Here is a 14,806-nt window from a genome sequence, read left to right on the forward strand (position 1 = left end):
CATACCTTTTTGAATCATTATTATCATATAAGCATTCATTACTATTTTCTATGTTGATGCTATCTATGATTTTGTAATAATTTTTTCTATGCCTTCATTCAATTATTCAAAAAATGATTTCTCAAGACAAAACTATGTATAAAGTCCTATGGAATGGTAACTCCAGATTATTCACCTTATATTTAGTCTTGGGATCCTCTTTGAATTCACAGATATTTTTCTATATTTCATCCACCACACATAACCACATCATGTACATGAGAATATTACAAGATATTTAGCAAATACTTTACTGAAATCAAGATAACCTAGGACTGTAACATTCTTTTATTCTACCAATCCAGTAAAACTCAAGACAAAAATGGTTGACATACCTTAGCAATCTCATGCTGGCTTTGAATCGTCACTGCTTTCTTTATGAGAGCTCAAAATATATTTTTTCTTGAACTGTTTTGCTCAGGATTCATTGATTTCTAAGTTGAGTCAGTTAATGTACGCTAAGACCACTGACACAGGGCAGGTGATTTTGTGAATCCTCCACAAACAGCAGTTACAGGAGATTCAAACAGACATGTGGTGTTAAACAGGGTGGCAGAATAGAAAGCAGCAGGAATTAAAGAGCATATGTCAGAGTCAGATTTCAAGGGCGGGAGTGCTCCTCACATATGCTTCATTTTTACTTAAATAATGTGTGCCTTCTAGGTTTGTTTGCCAACCAATCCCTTCCCCTGCAAGCTGTTTTCAGAAATGTGGCATGCCAATTTTTTTTTTTAAACATAATTCTGTAAAAAAAAAAAATTAGCATAGCACACTAACTAAAATACCTCGGGTGTGGAGGGAGGGAATGGTTGGCAAACAACTGTAGGAGACACATGTTATTTATGTAAAAATATAGCAAAGGATCACAGCCCTACATCTGCAATCAGAGTTACAAAGACTGTACAATGATAATGGGGCTTCTCTGATGGGGCTATTATGAATGGGTCAGCCTTGTGAGGCAAAGAATACAGGAAAATCAGTCAACTGGCCAATGTAAAGAGTCAGGGATATGGGAGGATACAGCAACTCAGCTTCTTTAAAAGAGATCAAATAAAGGGACTGATTTAAAAATGTAACTGAGATTTTATGAAAAGTACCCACCCACTGCCATCGAGTCGATTCCAACTCATAGCAACCCTACAGGACAGAGTAGAACTGCCCCGTAGAGTTTCCAGGGAGTGCCTGGCGGATTCAAACTGCTGACCTTTTGGTTAGCAGCTGTAGCACTTGATCACTACGCCACCAGGGTTTCCTATGAAAAGTAACTAACTGGTAAATCACAATTTCTGGGGTTATGAAAGCAGCTGCAGTTTTGGCTTGATCATGAATGGGCAGGTTTGTACTCTAAACCTGTTGTCCTCAGTTTGGTTCTGATTTGTGGTGACCCCCTATGTTACACAATAGAACTGAGGTGCATACAGTTTTTGGCTATAATTGTTATGGACACAAATTGCCAAGCATTTGGTTCATGGCACTTCTTGTTGGGTTCGACCACCAACCTTTCAGTTGGTAACCAAGTGCAAAGCACTTGTGTTCTAAACATCTTTAAATTCCTCATAAAAATATACAGAACTGGCCCAGACCTGAGGAACGTTGCCATCTGCTAATGGCAAGCTATCTGGGAGTCAGAGGAAAGCCTATGTCAGTTAACACATTACTGGGTACCTCACTTAAATCTGCCTGGAAGTGGCAGTCCAAACCTATCAGCTGCTGAATGGAGAAAGATGTGGCAGTCTGCTTCTGTAAAGATTTATAGCCTTAGAAACCCTATGGAGCAGTTCTACCCTGTCCTAAAGCGTCACTGTGAGTTGGAATTCACTCATTGATGATGGGTTTGATTTGGTTTGAAGCTATAATTTTATTTTTATATTTGTTCATCACTGTTCTGTGATAAATGACATAGGAGGAAATCTTAAACAGGATATATGCCTACCGTTATATATGCCCACTCTAGAAGCTGGGTCCTTGTCTGGAATGCTCAGACTTGCCAAGTATCTGGACACTGGTCTTTGAGAAAGAGAATGGAACTTTATTGCAGTGCCCAGAGCAAGGAACAGGGAAGAAGTTCCTGAGATCTATCTACCTGAGCTATGGAGAAGCAGGGCTTATACGTGATTTGGGCAGCAAGATGGAAGCCACACGGGCATACTGAGAAGGGAAAATTCTAGAAGGCAGTCAGGAAACAGGAGGTGATGTGGTTCTTTTGGACCTCTTGCTTTGGAATAGGGTTCAGATGATGATTTTCCTTCTGATTGGTTCCCCCTGTTGCTTCTTCCTCTCTTGATGCCAATTAGTGGTCACAGTTGGCCTTTCTGAACATGCAGGACAAGCCAAATCTGTCTTGAGCTAGTTTAAAGATAATGAAATTTTACTGGCATTCATAGGGTCAGGTTAAAATACCACAAATATGTAATTTATTAATAATTCATGATTAAGAAACCAAAACCAAACTTGTTGCCATTGAGTGGATTCTGGCTCATAGTGTCCCTATAGGACAGGGTAGAGCTGCCCCATAGGGTTTCCAAGCCTGGTGGACTTGAACTGCTTATCTTTTGGTTAGCAGCTGAATTCTTAACCACTGTGCCACCAGAGATCCCAATTCATGATTAGCAAGACCTATATTTTCCTTCTAATGTATTAGAGAGGAAAAACCGTTATAATTGTAAAAAAGTCACAGTTTTTGAGAACTATAGCATACTTTTTTTTTGACAGGAGAATACTTCAATGTTTGGATAAGAACTTAAGGGTATGTTTGAAATAAATAAAGAGGTATACACCAGGTGCAACCTAGATGGGAAAGGCTTAGAGGAGGGTAGAAAACTATCAGCATTCAGTTACTATTTTGTTGTTGCTGTGGTGGTGGCGGTGCTTTTTATTACTTTTATAGCAGCTCTGACATATAATCTCACACAACAAACGTATCCCTTTTAAAGTGTACATATAATTCAGTGTTTTTAAGTATGTCCATAGAGTTGTACAACCCTCACAACTATCTAGTTTTAGAGCATTTTTATCATCTCCTTCATAACAATTCCCTTGCTCATTGGAGTCATTCTTCACCTCCTCTTCCCCTACCACCTGGCAGACACTAAGTTATTTTCTGTCTCTATACATCTGCATATTTTGAACTTTTCATATGAATGGAATCATACAATAGGTGGCCTTTTGTGAATGGCTTCTTTCATTTAACATAATGTTTTCAAATTTTATTTATGATGTGTCCGATCTTAGTACTTCATTTCTTCTTATTGCAGAATAACTTTCCCTTTTATGGATAAATCACATGTTGTTTATTCATTTATCACTTGGTGGACATTTGGGCTTTTATGAATAATTCTTCTCTGAACATTCATGCACAAGTTTTTGTGTGTTCTAATGTTTTCAATCCTTTTGCTTATATACCTAAGAGTGTAATTGCTGGCTAACTCTGTATTTAGCATTCATTGAACTGCCTAAGCAGTTATAACATTTTACAATCCCTCCAGCAATGTATGAAGCTTCTGATTTCTCCACATCTTTGGAAAACTTTTTATTGCTTTTCTTTGTAATTATAGTTATCCTAGTGGGTGAGAAGTGGTGTCTCATTCTGGCTTTGATTTCCATTCTTGTATTAGCTAATAATGTTGAGCATTTTCTGATGTGTTTATAGGCCATTTGTATATCTTTTTTAGAGAAATGTATATTTAAGTTCCTTGCTGGTATTTTTATTGAGGGTTTGTCTGTCTGTTGTTCAGTTGAAAGAATTCTTAACATATTCTAGATGTTGTTTTGTTTAGGTACCATCTAGTCTTTGGTCATTAGTGTTCAGTCTGTCAAACCTACTCTTGAGATGGTCTCTAAATTCACATGGAATACACTTAAGGTTGTATTTTGGCTCTTGGGAACTTGTTTTAATTTTCTTCAGCTTCAATTTGAACTTGCACATTAGCAATTGATGCTCTGTTCTGTAGTTGACCCCTGCCTTTGTTGACTGATGATACCGAGTTTCTCCATTGTCTCTTTTCACAGAAATGTCTATTTGTTTCCTGTTCACTCTATGCAGCAAGGTCTATTCATTTAGTTGCCATTTATGTTGTTGTGATAAGGCATTTCCAATGAATGAGTTGGTGGTCTTGCAAAATTGTATCATGTGATCTTCCACATCATTTCTAATACCAAGGTCATGTTTTGCAACTACTGACCATTCATCTTTATTTCCAATTTTTGCATTCCAATCACCAGTAATTATCAATGCATCTTGATTGTATGTTTGATCATTTTCAGATTTCAGGAGTTGGTGAAAATCTTCATTTTTTAAAATCTTTTGCCTTGGTGGTTGATGCGTAAATTTGAATAATAGTGTATTAACTCGTCTGCCTTGTAGGCATATGGATATTATCTTATCACTGACAGGGTTGTATTTCAGGAGAGATCTTGAGATGTTCTTTTTGATGATGAATGTGACTCCAATCCTCTTCAATTTGTCATTCCTGGATAATAAACCATATGGTCGTTCAGTTTAAAATGGCTAATACCAGGAATCTAATGACATATGGTTAAGAAGTAAAAATGTTACCTTGAGGACTAGGGTGCTCCTCACTAAGGCATGGGCTTTTCATTTGCTTCATATGCATGTGAAAGGTGGACAATGAATAAGGAAGATGGAAGAAAAACTGATGCATTTCAATTATGGCATTGGTGAAAAAATGAATAAATCTGTCCTGGAAGAAGTACAGCCAGAATGCTCTTTAGAAGGGAAGATGGCAAGACTTAGCCTCAGGTACTTTGGACATATTCTCAGGAAGGACCAGTCCCTGGAGAAGGACATCTTGCTTGGTAAAGTAGAGGGTCAGCAAAAAAGAGGAAGACCCTCAATGAGATGGAGTCACACAAGTGGCTGCAACAATAGGCTCAAACAAGCAATAATGATGAGGATGGTTCGGGTCCTGGCAGTGTTTTGTTCTTTTGGGCATATGGTTGCTAGGAGTCGGAACGACTAGATGGCACCTAAAAACAACGTTGTCAATATTTAGAAATTCAATTGAATTTTTTATGTTGATCTTTAAGCTACAACTTTTCTGTACTTTTAAAATAGGTCTAATATGTTTTTTATGGATTTTCCACATATAAATTTTATAATATTTTAATAGAGATGGTTTTACCTCCTCTTTTCCAATATGGGCAAATTTAATTCATTTTCGGACTAATCACTCTGCCATGAACCTCACGTATAATATTGAATAAAAATGGCTAGAGTATTCTTCTCTTATTCTTGATACTTGAAGGAAAGCATCCAGTCTTTAAGCGTTAAGCATTGTTATCTGTCTCTTTTTTCACAAAAAAATAAAGGAATGTTTTTCAGCAGGGCATATGCTCACTGTATTTCATCATAAACTTCTAATTTCTTACATCCAGCTGACTCTTGTTGTTGTTGTTAGGTGCTGTCGGATCAGTTCCGACTCATAGCGACCCGATGTACCACAGAACAGAACACTGCCTGGGCTGTGCCATCCTTATAGTCATTATGCCTAAGCCCATTATTGCAGCCACTGTGTCAATCCATCTCACTGAAGATCTTCCTCTTTTCCACTTACCCTGTGCTTTCCAAGCATGATGTCTTTTTCCATGGGCTGATCCCTCCTGACAACATGTCCAAAGTATGTAAGACCCAGTCTCACTATCCCTGCTCCTAAGGAGCATTCTGGTTGTACTTCTTCCAAGACAGATTTTTTTTGGTCTTTTGGCAGGCCGTGGTACATTCAATATTCTTTGCCAATACCACAATTCAAAGGTATCAATTCTTCTTTGGTCTTCCTTATTCATTGTCCAGCCTTCAAATGTATATGATGCAATTGAAAATACCATGCCTTGGGTCAGGTGCACCTTAGTCTTCAAGGTAACATCTTTGCTTTCCAATGATTTAAAGAGGTCCTTTGCAGCAGATTTGCCCAATGCAGTGAGTCTTTTGATTCCTCGACTGCTGCTTCCATGGGTATTGATTGTGGATCCAAGTAAAATGAAATCCTTGACAACTTCAATCTTTTCTCCGTTTATCATGATGTGGCTTATTGGTCCAGTAGTGTGGATTTTTATTTTCTTTACATTGAGATGTAACCCATACTGAAGGTTTTGATCGTCATTAGTAAGTGCTTCAAGCCCTCTTCACTTTCAGCAAGGAAGGTTGTGTCATCAGCATAACACAGGTTGTTAATGAGTCTTCCTCCAATCCTGATGCCCCATCCTTCTTCATATAGTCCAGCTTCTCGGATTATTAGCTCAGCATACAGACTGAATAGGTATGGTGAGAGGATACATTCCCGATACACACCTTTCGTGACTTTAAACCACTCAGTATCTGCTTGTTCTGTCTGAACAACTGCCTCTTTATCTATGTGGAACATTGTCTGATATACTGCCAGAAGATGAGCCCCCCAGATTGGAAGGCTCTCAAAATACGACTGGGGAAGTGCTGCCTTCTCAATGTAGAGTTGACCTTAATGCCATGGATGGAGTAAAACTTTCGGGACCTTCATTTGCTGACATGGCATGACTCAAAATGAGAAGAAACAGCTGCAAACAGCCATTAATAATTGGAACCAAGAATGTGTGAAGTATCAATCTAGGAAAATTAGAAATCATCAAAAAAGAAACGGAAAGCATAAACATCAATATCCTAAGCATTAGTGAGGTCAAATGGTCTGGTATTGGACATCTTGAATTGGACATTCATACAGTCTACTATGCCAGGAATGACTACTTGAAGAGGAATGGTGTTGCATTCATTGTCAAAAAGAGCATTTCAAGATCTATCCTGAAGTACAATGCTGTCAGTGATAGGATAATATCCATACACCTACAAGGAAGACCAGTTGTGCCACTATTATTCAAGTTTATGCACCAACCACTGAGGCCCAAGATGAAGAAATTGAAGATTTTTATCAGCTTCTGCAGTCTGAAATTGATATAATATGCAATCAGGATGCATTGATAATTACTGGTGATTGGAATGCAAAAGATGGAAACAAGAAAAAAGGATCAGTAGTTGGAAAGTATGGCCTTGGTGATAGGAATAATGCTGGAGATCAAATGATAGAATTGTGAAAGACTAATGACTTCTTCGATGCAAATACTTTTTTTCACCAACATAAATGGCGACATGGACCTTGCCAGATGGAATACACAGGAATCGAATCGACTGCATCTGTGGAAAGAGATGATGGAAAAGCTCAATATCATCAGTCAGAACAACGCCAGGGGCTGACTGTGGAATAGACCATCAATTGCTCGTATGCAAGTTCAAGCTGAAATTGAAGCAAATCAGAGCAAGTCCACAAGAGCCAAAATACAACCTTGAGTATATCCCATCTGAATTTAAAGACCATCCCAAGAATAAATTTGACACCTTAAACACTAATGACCAAAGACCAGATGACTTGTGGAATGACATCAAGAACATCATACGTGAAGAAAGCAAGAAGTCATTGAAAAGACAAGAAAGAAAGAAAAGACAAAGATGGATGTCAGAGGAGACTCTGAAACTTGGTCTTGAATGTTGAGCAGCTAAAGCGAAAGGAAGAAATGATAAAGTAAAAGAACTGAACAAAAGATTTCAAAGGGCAGCTGGAGAAGACAAAGTAAAGTATTATAATGACATGTGCAAAGAGCTGGAGATAGAAAACCAAAAAGGAAGAACATGGTCCACATTTCTCAAGCTGAAAGAAGTGAAGAAAAAATTCAAGCCTCAAGTTACAATAGTGAAGGACTCTATGGGGAAAATATTAAACAATGCAGGAAGCATCAAAAGAAGGTGGAAGGAATATACGGAGTCATTATTCCAAAAAGAATTAGTCGACGTTTAACCATTTCAAGAGGTAGCATATGATCAGGAACCGATGTTACTGAAGGAAGATGTCCAAGCTGCACTGAAGGCATTTGCGAAAAACAAAGCTCCAGGAATTGATGTAATATCAGTTGAGCCGACCCTTAGAATCATTTACATTTGAGGAATCTTGGCAAAAATTAGTTAATTTTTAGTACTCACATAAAAGGAAATTTTGGAGTTGCTATTTTTCCCCTCTAGGGGGAGTTATTTAGGAAGAATTTGTTCCCTAAATTTGAGAATTGGAAGAAGGATTTAGTGAGGAGTCAGAAACTTGAATGCCTTTATGGATCAAACAGGTAACAGAAATTTATAACGGGGTTTTTTTAAGACATAAAGATTAGTGATTTGAAAAATTTACATTTTGTAAAAGGCCCTAAATTCAAATATAATTCTCAAGCACTGTGTTACCAAACAAAATATATCTACTGGTCTACTTCTTCCCAAGTTCAGGGATTTGCAACTGCTGATGTAGGAAGGTAGGAGAACATGACAGACAAACTCAGGCTGCTGGAGAGACAATGCCAGTAAGACATTCTTTATGGCCGTGGCTTTCTACTACTCCATTTGCAGTTGTATTCTGGCTGTGGTATAATAACTCTTTATACTCAAACCTTTAATAAAAGTGCATTCTATTCCCCAGTCATGTTTTAGTGGCACCTTAAAAAAACAAAGGCTAGCATGAGCAGTCCTATCAGTTCCAGGAAATAGTGAGTGGCAAAGATGAGAAAGATCCAATATAGAGTTGTTTTGAAGATGGGGGCCAGGTGGCAGCAGGGAGCAGGCGATAGTGTGAAATGACTTAATAGAGCGTGTAAGACAAACACCCTTTCCTCAGTGTTAAGAATAATGGCCCAGGTGAGAGGGAGCATAGGAGCAAACTGCTGCTAATATGTGTGATTTAACTTGAATCATTTCATGTAAATGTATATTTTAATGGCACCCAGGGTAATACCTGATCTGGAGACATGTGAGTTACGTTATTATACTGGGAGTATCTAAAGATCATTTTGAAATTCATTTATGATACAATATACTAGTAATTTAGTATAACTACTGGGTTTTTTTTTTTACTGGGTATTTAGAGTCCCTGGGTAGAACAAATGGTTAACCTACTCAGCAGCTAAACAGAAAATTTGAGGTTTAAGTCCATTCAGAGATGCAGAAAGATTGGAAATTCAAGTCTACCCAGGTGCCTCAGAAGAAAGGACTGGTGATCTACTTCCCCCAAAAGAAGCCACTGAAAACCCTATGGTGCACTGTTCTACTCTGACACGCATGGACTTGCCATAAGTCAGGCTGGACTAGACAGTGACTTTTTTGTTTTGCTGGTATGAGTCAGGATCGACTGAACAGCAGTGGGTTTGGTTTTTCTTGTTTTATATTATACACACATTTTTTGTTTGAAATTTAAGCTCTGCTCCTCTCAGATTTCTTAGGCAAATATTCTTCCTAATTTTTAAACTTGTTTTTCCTTGATTTTGGGACTTCACATTTCTCAACCCGTTGCCATCCATTCAATTCCAATTTACAGCACCCTATCGGACACAGGGTTTTCAAGGAGCAGCAGGTACATTTGAACTGCTGACCTTCGGATTAGCAGCCATAGCTCTTAACCACTGCACCACCAGGGCGCCCTCTTAGCTATTAGAAAATTTTTAAATATTTTTGAAACAAATGGAATTCTGAAGTATCTGAAATGTAATTTATTAAGTTGTAAGAAATGTGTTTTCAAGCAATTTAATTCAAGGCTTGCTTTGTGGGGGAAAAAAAACTACAAAAGACATTATTTTGACTTTAGATAATTTATATATTTTTTTATATATATACTTTATACTAGATATTTAATACACAAGACAGGAACTCTAGTTGTACTACAGGATCTAGAGTAGAAAAAAAGAACACTCAATCTTTAATACTGCTTGGAATGTTTGTATGTTATGTTGTAACTGCACTCTCTCATTTATATGATTTGAAATGAAATTAACGTATTAATTTTCTTTTAAATGCTTATCTACTATACTTCATTGCCACTATTATAAGCATGGAACCCTGGTGGCACAGTGGATATGTGTTATGGCTGTTAAACAAAAGGTCAGCAGCTCAAATCCACCAACTGCTCCTTGGAAACTCTCTGGAGGCAGCTCTACTCTATCCTATAGGGTCACTATGAGTTGGAAGAAATTCAACTGCAACGGTTTTGTTTTTGTTTTTTATTTTTTATAATAAGCATACATTTGACAGTTTTTTAATCTGAAGTGTATTTGAGATTTTTGTAATCCTTAAAGCATTTTATGTTTTCTGCCCTAAAAATCCTATTGTTTGATGTCATGTTTATTATACTGTTTAAGGTTTGAGGTATCTAAGGATAGATTAAGAAGTATAAATAATAATATATTCCTCATGTCAATGCCTTCATTGTACTAAGGAGAAGTTCTGCACTGGTACAACTCCATAAAAGGCTAAAATTGCAGTATTTACCAATCCATAAGACATTTTAATGGAAGAATTACCATCATTTTTTAGTGTTTTCAGAAGCACATCTAATAAGCTAGCAACATTTTTCATGGTTGAAATTATCACTTTATTTTTCTAAACAAGTCAAATAGTTGTGTACCCAAGAATGTAAACAGTTTTTCCTGGTACTATTACTAAACTCTAGACAATCACTTTTAAAATCTTAATTTTGCAGTGTCCTGATGGTATTTAGAGACTAAGAGGCCCTCACTCTAGAAGGATTCCTTCACAATCATGGGTCAACTCTACTCCTATAGATAAGAAGCTTCAACAACAAAAGAAAACTATTTTCCTATTAACAAACAAAATTTTTTTCAAAATATAATTATTTAAAAATTCAGAGGACTTAAATTTTAACAATAATCCACAAAGCACAAAGCATGTGAAAATTGTCAATACCAAAGACTGGAATAGTAATAACTTTTGGCATTAGTATTTTACCTGAAACATCTTGGAACATGAAAACAAGGGACTCCACAGAAGGCGAAATATTGGCTTTATATTTACTTGTTTTCAGGTATCACTTGCACAGTGTAAGCACAGATACGTTCAGCTAACATTTTAGTGGCAGAATGACACCTTGTGCTTATAATTGGAGAATTTTAGATGAAATTGACAATTTGGGAAAGATACTGGCATTTTAAATGGCTTTTTCATTTCTTTCAAGTTTCGAACTTAGTTACGTCCCTTTATCCATCCAGTATTCATAGAGCAACCTGAGCGTGGATAAATGACAGGTGCAGGGTGCAGCACTGTGGAATCTAATCTAGATGCTGATCTACATGGAATCACACTAAAATGTTAATAATTGCTACCACAAATTTTTCCAGCTATGACATTCTTTGACTCTAGCATGCATTTTCCACATTGTTTTTAGTAGAATGGTATTTCCGGAAGATATCAGTATTAGTTCAAGTCTTTTATTATAACTTTTATTTCCCATATGTATGTCAGATTTATCTGTACTATTAGGAAACCATCATCCACATCTATATTGAAAATCCAGGCACAACATGAACAACTCACTGAAGTCTTCCCAATTTCATTTTTTTAAACTATAAAATGGGAATAATAAGTTCATATCACATACGGTTGCTGGGGAAAATACATCAGATAATATTTATGAAGTGCATGAACAGTTTTAATCACATGGGAAGGAAGGAAGGAAGGAAGGAAGGAAGGAAGGAAGGAAGGAAGGAAGGAAGGAAGGAAGGAAGGAAGGAAGGAAGGAAGGAAGGAAGGAAGGAAGGAAGGAAGGAAGGAAGGAAACCATTGCCATCCGTCCAGTGTATTTCGACTCATAGTGAACCTACAGGACAAAGTTAAACTGTGCTATAGGGTTCCCAAGGCTGTAAATCTTTACTGATGCAGACAACCACATCTGCAACTGATGGGTTGAAACTGCCAACCTTTCGGCCATCAGCTCATGTCTTAAGCACTGAACCACCAGAACTCCTTAATCACATGATAAGTACTAAATAAATAGTAATACTATCCTCACTTTCATTCTTCTTTCAACACTCTTTACCTTGTTTTTGATACACCATCAATCTTTAATGATATATTTTGGATCTCTCTCTTTTGAAAATAGAACAGTCATCAGGGTATACCATGCCAGGACTCATCAACTTCCTTCAAAACTTACGTCTTGGAGATACACACATTCTTTCTGCTTTGGTATTTAATGCCATTGGGTGAGTGATAAAAGATTCAATTTGAAGGTGAGTGCAACATACACCAAAACGACATGCCTAAGACATGCAAATATAACATGGTCTAAATACCAAGCAAAATTTCCATTCTTTTGCCATGGTGCTCCAGAACAAAAGCCCCAAGGGTCATGGACCACATCAGGTTATACAAGAATATGTAGCACATGGTGTTTTGAGAATGAATGGGTTTTACCTTCTCCTCATTAGAAAACTCCCTTCTAAGATGTGGAGCTCAATTTGAGTGTTACACTTATGTTAACTATTCAGTTAGTTACTTTCCAGAGCCACTGTTTCTATACTTTTGAATTGTTGCCAGTAATCAAGGTACTCTCTAAAGGGAAACCAGCCCACATCTGTGGTCAGTACACTATTTTTGTAGTTTACATTAATATATTCCTCACATTAATTGCATTGAATGGTTTCTCTGATATGACAAAGAGATAAAGACAAGATGGTAGACATGAGTAGCTAAAAGAAGAAACAGAAGATGAAGTAGAGAAGGACCCACGTATAGACAGACAGGCCTTCTGTCATATATGATCATTTGTTGTAACATGCCTAACTACCTGCAAATTTTTAACCACAATGAGACTTAGTTACCTAATATATAAAATAATTATACTAATAATTTGTGTGGGATTCCTGGACAATAAACTTTCCTTAAAAAAAAGTCCTGCTCATCTATGTCCAAAAATCAACCATTGAAAATTTTGTGGAGAACAGTTCTACTCTGACACACATGGGGTTGCATGAGTCCGAATCAGCTTAATGGCAACCAGTACTTGGTACCTGGTAGTATATGTTTTACAGAAGAATTGAGAGGATTGCAAATAAGGCATAGAAGGTACTTTGTTGTTGTCATTTCAGTTAGGTGCCATTGAGTCAGTTTTCAACTCATATTGATGCCACATGACAGAGTAAACTACCCTGTAGGGTTTTCTAGGCTGTAATCTTTACAGAAGCAGATTGGTAGATCTTTCTTCCACAGAGCCACTCGATGAGTTTGAACCTCCAGTCTTCTAGTTAGCAGCTGAGTACTTCACCATTGCACCACTGAGTCTCAGAACACTCATTATTCTAAGTTAACAGAACAGGTCTTTGGATGTTCAGAGACTGGTTAATACAAAGACTTACTCTTAGAGCACAGAAACAAAAAAGTATATACAATTCCATTTGATGTGTATTTGCATGACCCATAATACTGAGATCCCAGAATCTTTAACTTTTAACATACAGCAGGGACTGGGAGAAAGAACTGGAGCTACCCAAATGATAAGACTTCTGTTTCACACTGCATAAATTAACACCTACCTCTAATTTCTTCTTCTCTTCCTCTATAGAATTCCCATAGGAAAATGGCAGCAGGAAATCACTCCACAGTGACTGAGTTCATCCTTGCTGGGCTAACAGAAAAGCCAGAACTCCAGCTGCCCATCTTTCTTTTCTTCCTAGGAACCTAAGTGGTCACAGTGGTGGGGAATCTGGGCATGATCACACTGATTGGGCTCAGTTCTCACCTGCACAACCCCATGTACTATTTCCTCAACAGTTTGTCCTCCATTAATCTCTGCTATTCCACTGTCATTACCCCCAAAATGCTGGTGAACTTTGTGACAGAGAAGAACACCATCTCCTACCCCGAATGCATGACTCAGTTCTACTTCTTCATTTTTTTTATTATATCGGAATGTCATACATTGGCTGTGATAGCATACTATTGCTATGTTGCCATCCGTAATCCATTGCTTTACAACGTCACGATGTCTTGTCAGGTCTGCTCCTGGTTGGTAGTTGAGGTATATATGATGGGCTTGATTGGTGCCACAGTTCACACGGGTTGTACGCTAAGAGTGGTTTTCTGCAAGGCTAAAATAATCAACCATTACTTCTGTGATCTTTTTCCACTACTGGAGCTCTCCTGCTCCAGCACTTACATCAATGAACTGGTACTTTTGTATCTCATTGAATTTAATATTCTTGCATCAACCTTGGCCATCCTTGGCTCCTATGTCTCCATCATTTCCAGCATCCTGCAAATCTACTCCACTGAGGGCAGGTCCAAAGCCTTCAGCACATGCAGTTTCCACATCTCAGTTGTCACAATCTTCTATGGTTCTGCAGCCTTCATGTACCTTCAGCCATCAAGGGTCAGCTCCACGGACTAAGGCAAAGTGTCTTCTGTGTTTTACACCGTTATTGTGCCAATGCTGAACCCCCTGATCTACAGCCTGAGGAATAAGAATGTCAAAGGTGCTCTAAAAAAAAAATCATTGAGAAAAGGCTATTTTGCATTAGCAAAGATTTATAACTCTTGGAGAAGATTCAGTAAGGAAGGAGTCCAGAGATAGCAACATATATACACAAGTAGTGAGATTATTTCCAACACTCTATTATTTGGAAGAAAGATCCCAAGGAGAAGACTGGATTCATAGTGCCACATGGAAGACAGTCACATGGAGGGCAGTGTCAATTCTAGGAAGTCCCAGAGGTCACCTATAGTAATCTATATTACCTCCAATCATTTTTTAAAAAATCTTCAAAGGCCTTCATGTGAGGAGATTATAAATTATATAAATGGCATTTGGAACTTTGTTAGATAAGATCTATCAGAATTCATAGAATGATCATTTTGGTCTGTGTCCTTTGATCTTAATATATTTTTGTGTATTGACTCTTGTTT

General features: G+C 37.5%; 1 pseudogene; it reads left to right on the plus strand.

Moving 5' to 3' along the window:
• Positions 1-13,438: 13,438 nt before the first annotated feature.
• On the plus strand, positions 13,439-14,474 carry LOC100672482 (olfactory receptor 8G50-like; annotated as a pseudogene).
• Positions 14,475-14,806: the final 332 nt, after the last annotated feature.

This window comes from Loxodonta africana, chromosome 15 (assembly GCF_030014295.1).
Source record: "Loxodonta africana isolate mLoxAfr1 chromosome 15, mLoxAfr1.hap2, whole genome shotgun sequence".
In the NCBI taxonomy this organism is placed as follows: domain Eukaryota; kingdom Metazoa; phylum Chordata; class Mammalia; order Proboscidea; family Elephantidae; genus Loxodonta; species Loxodonta africana.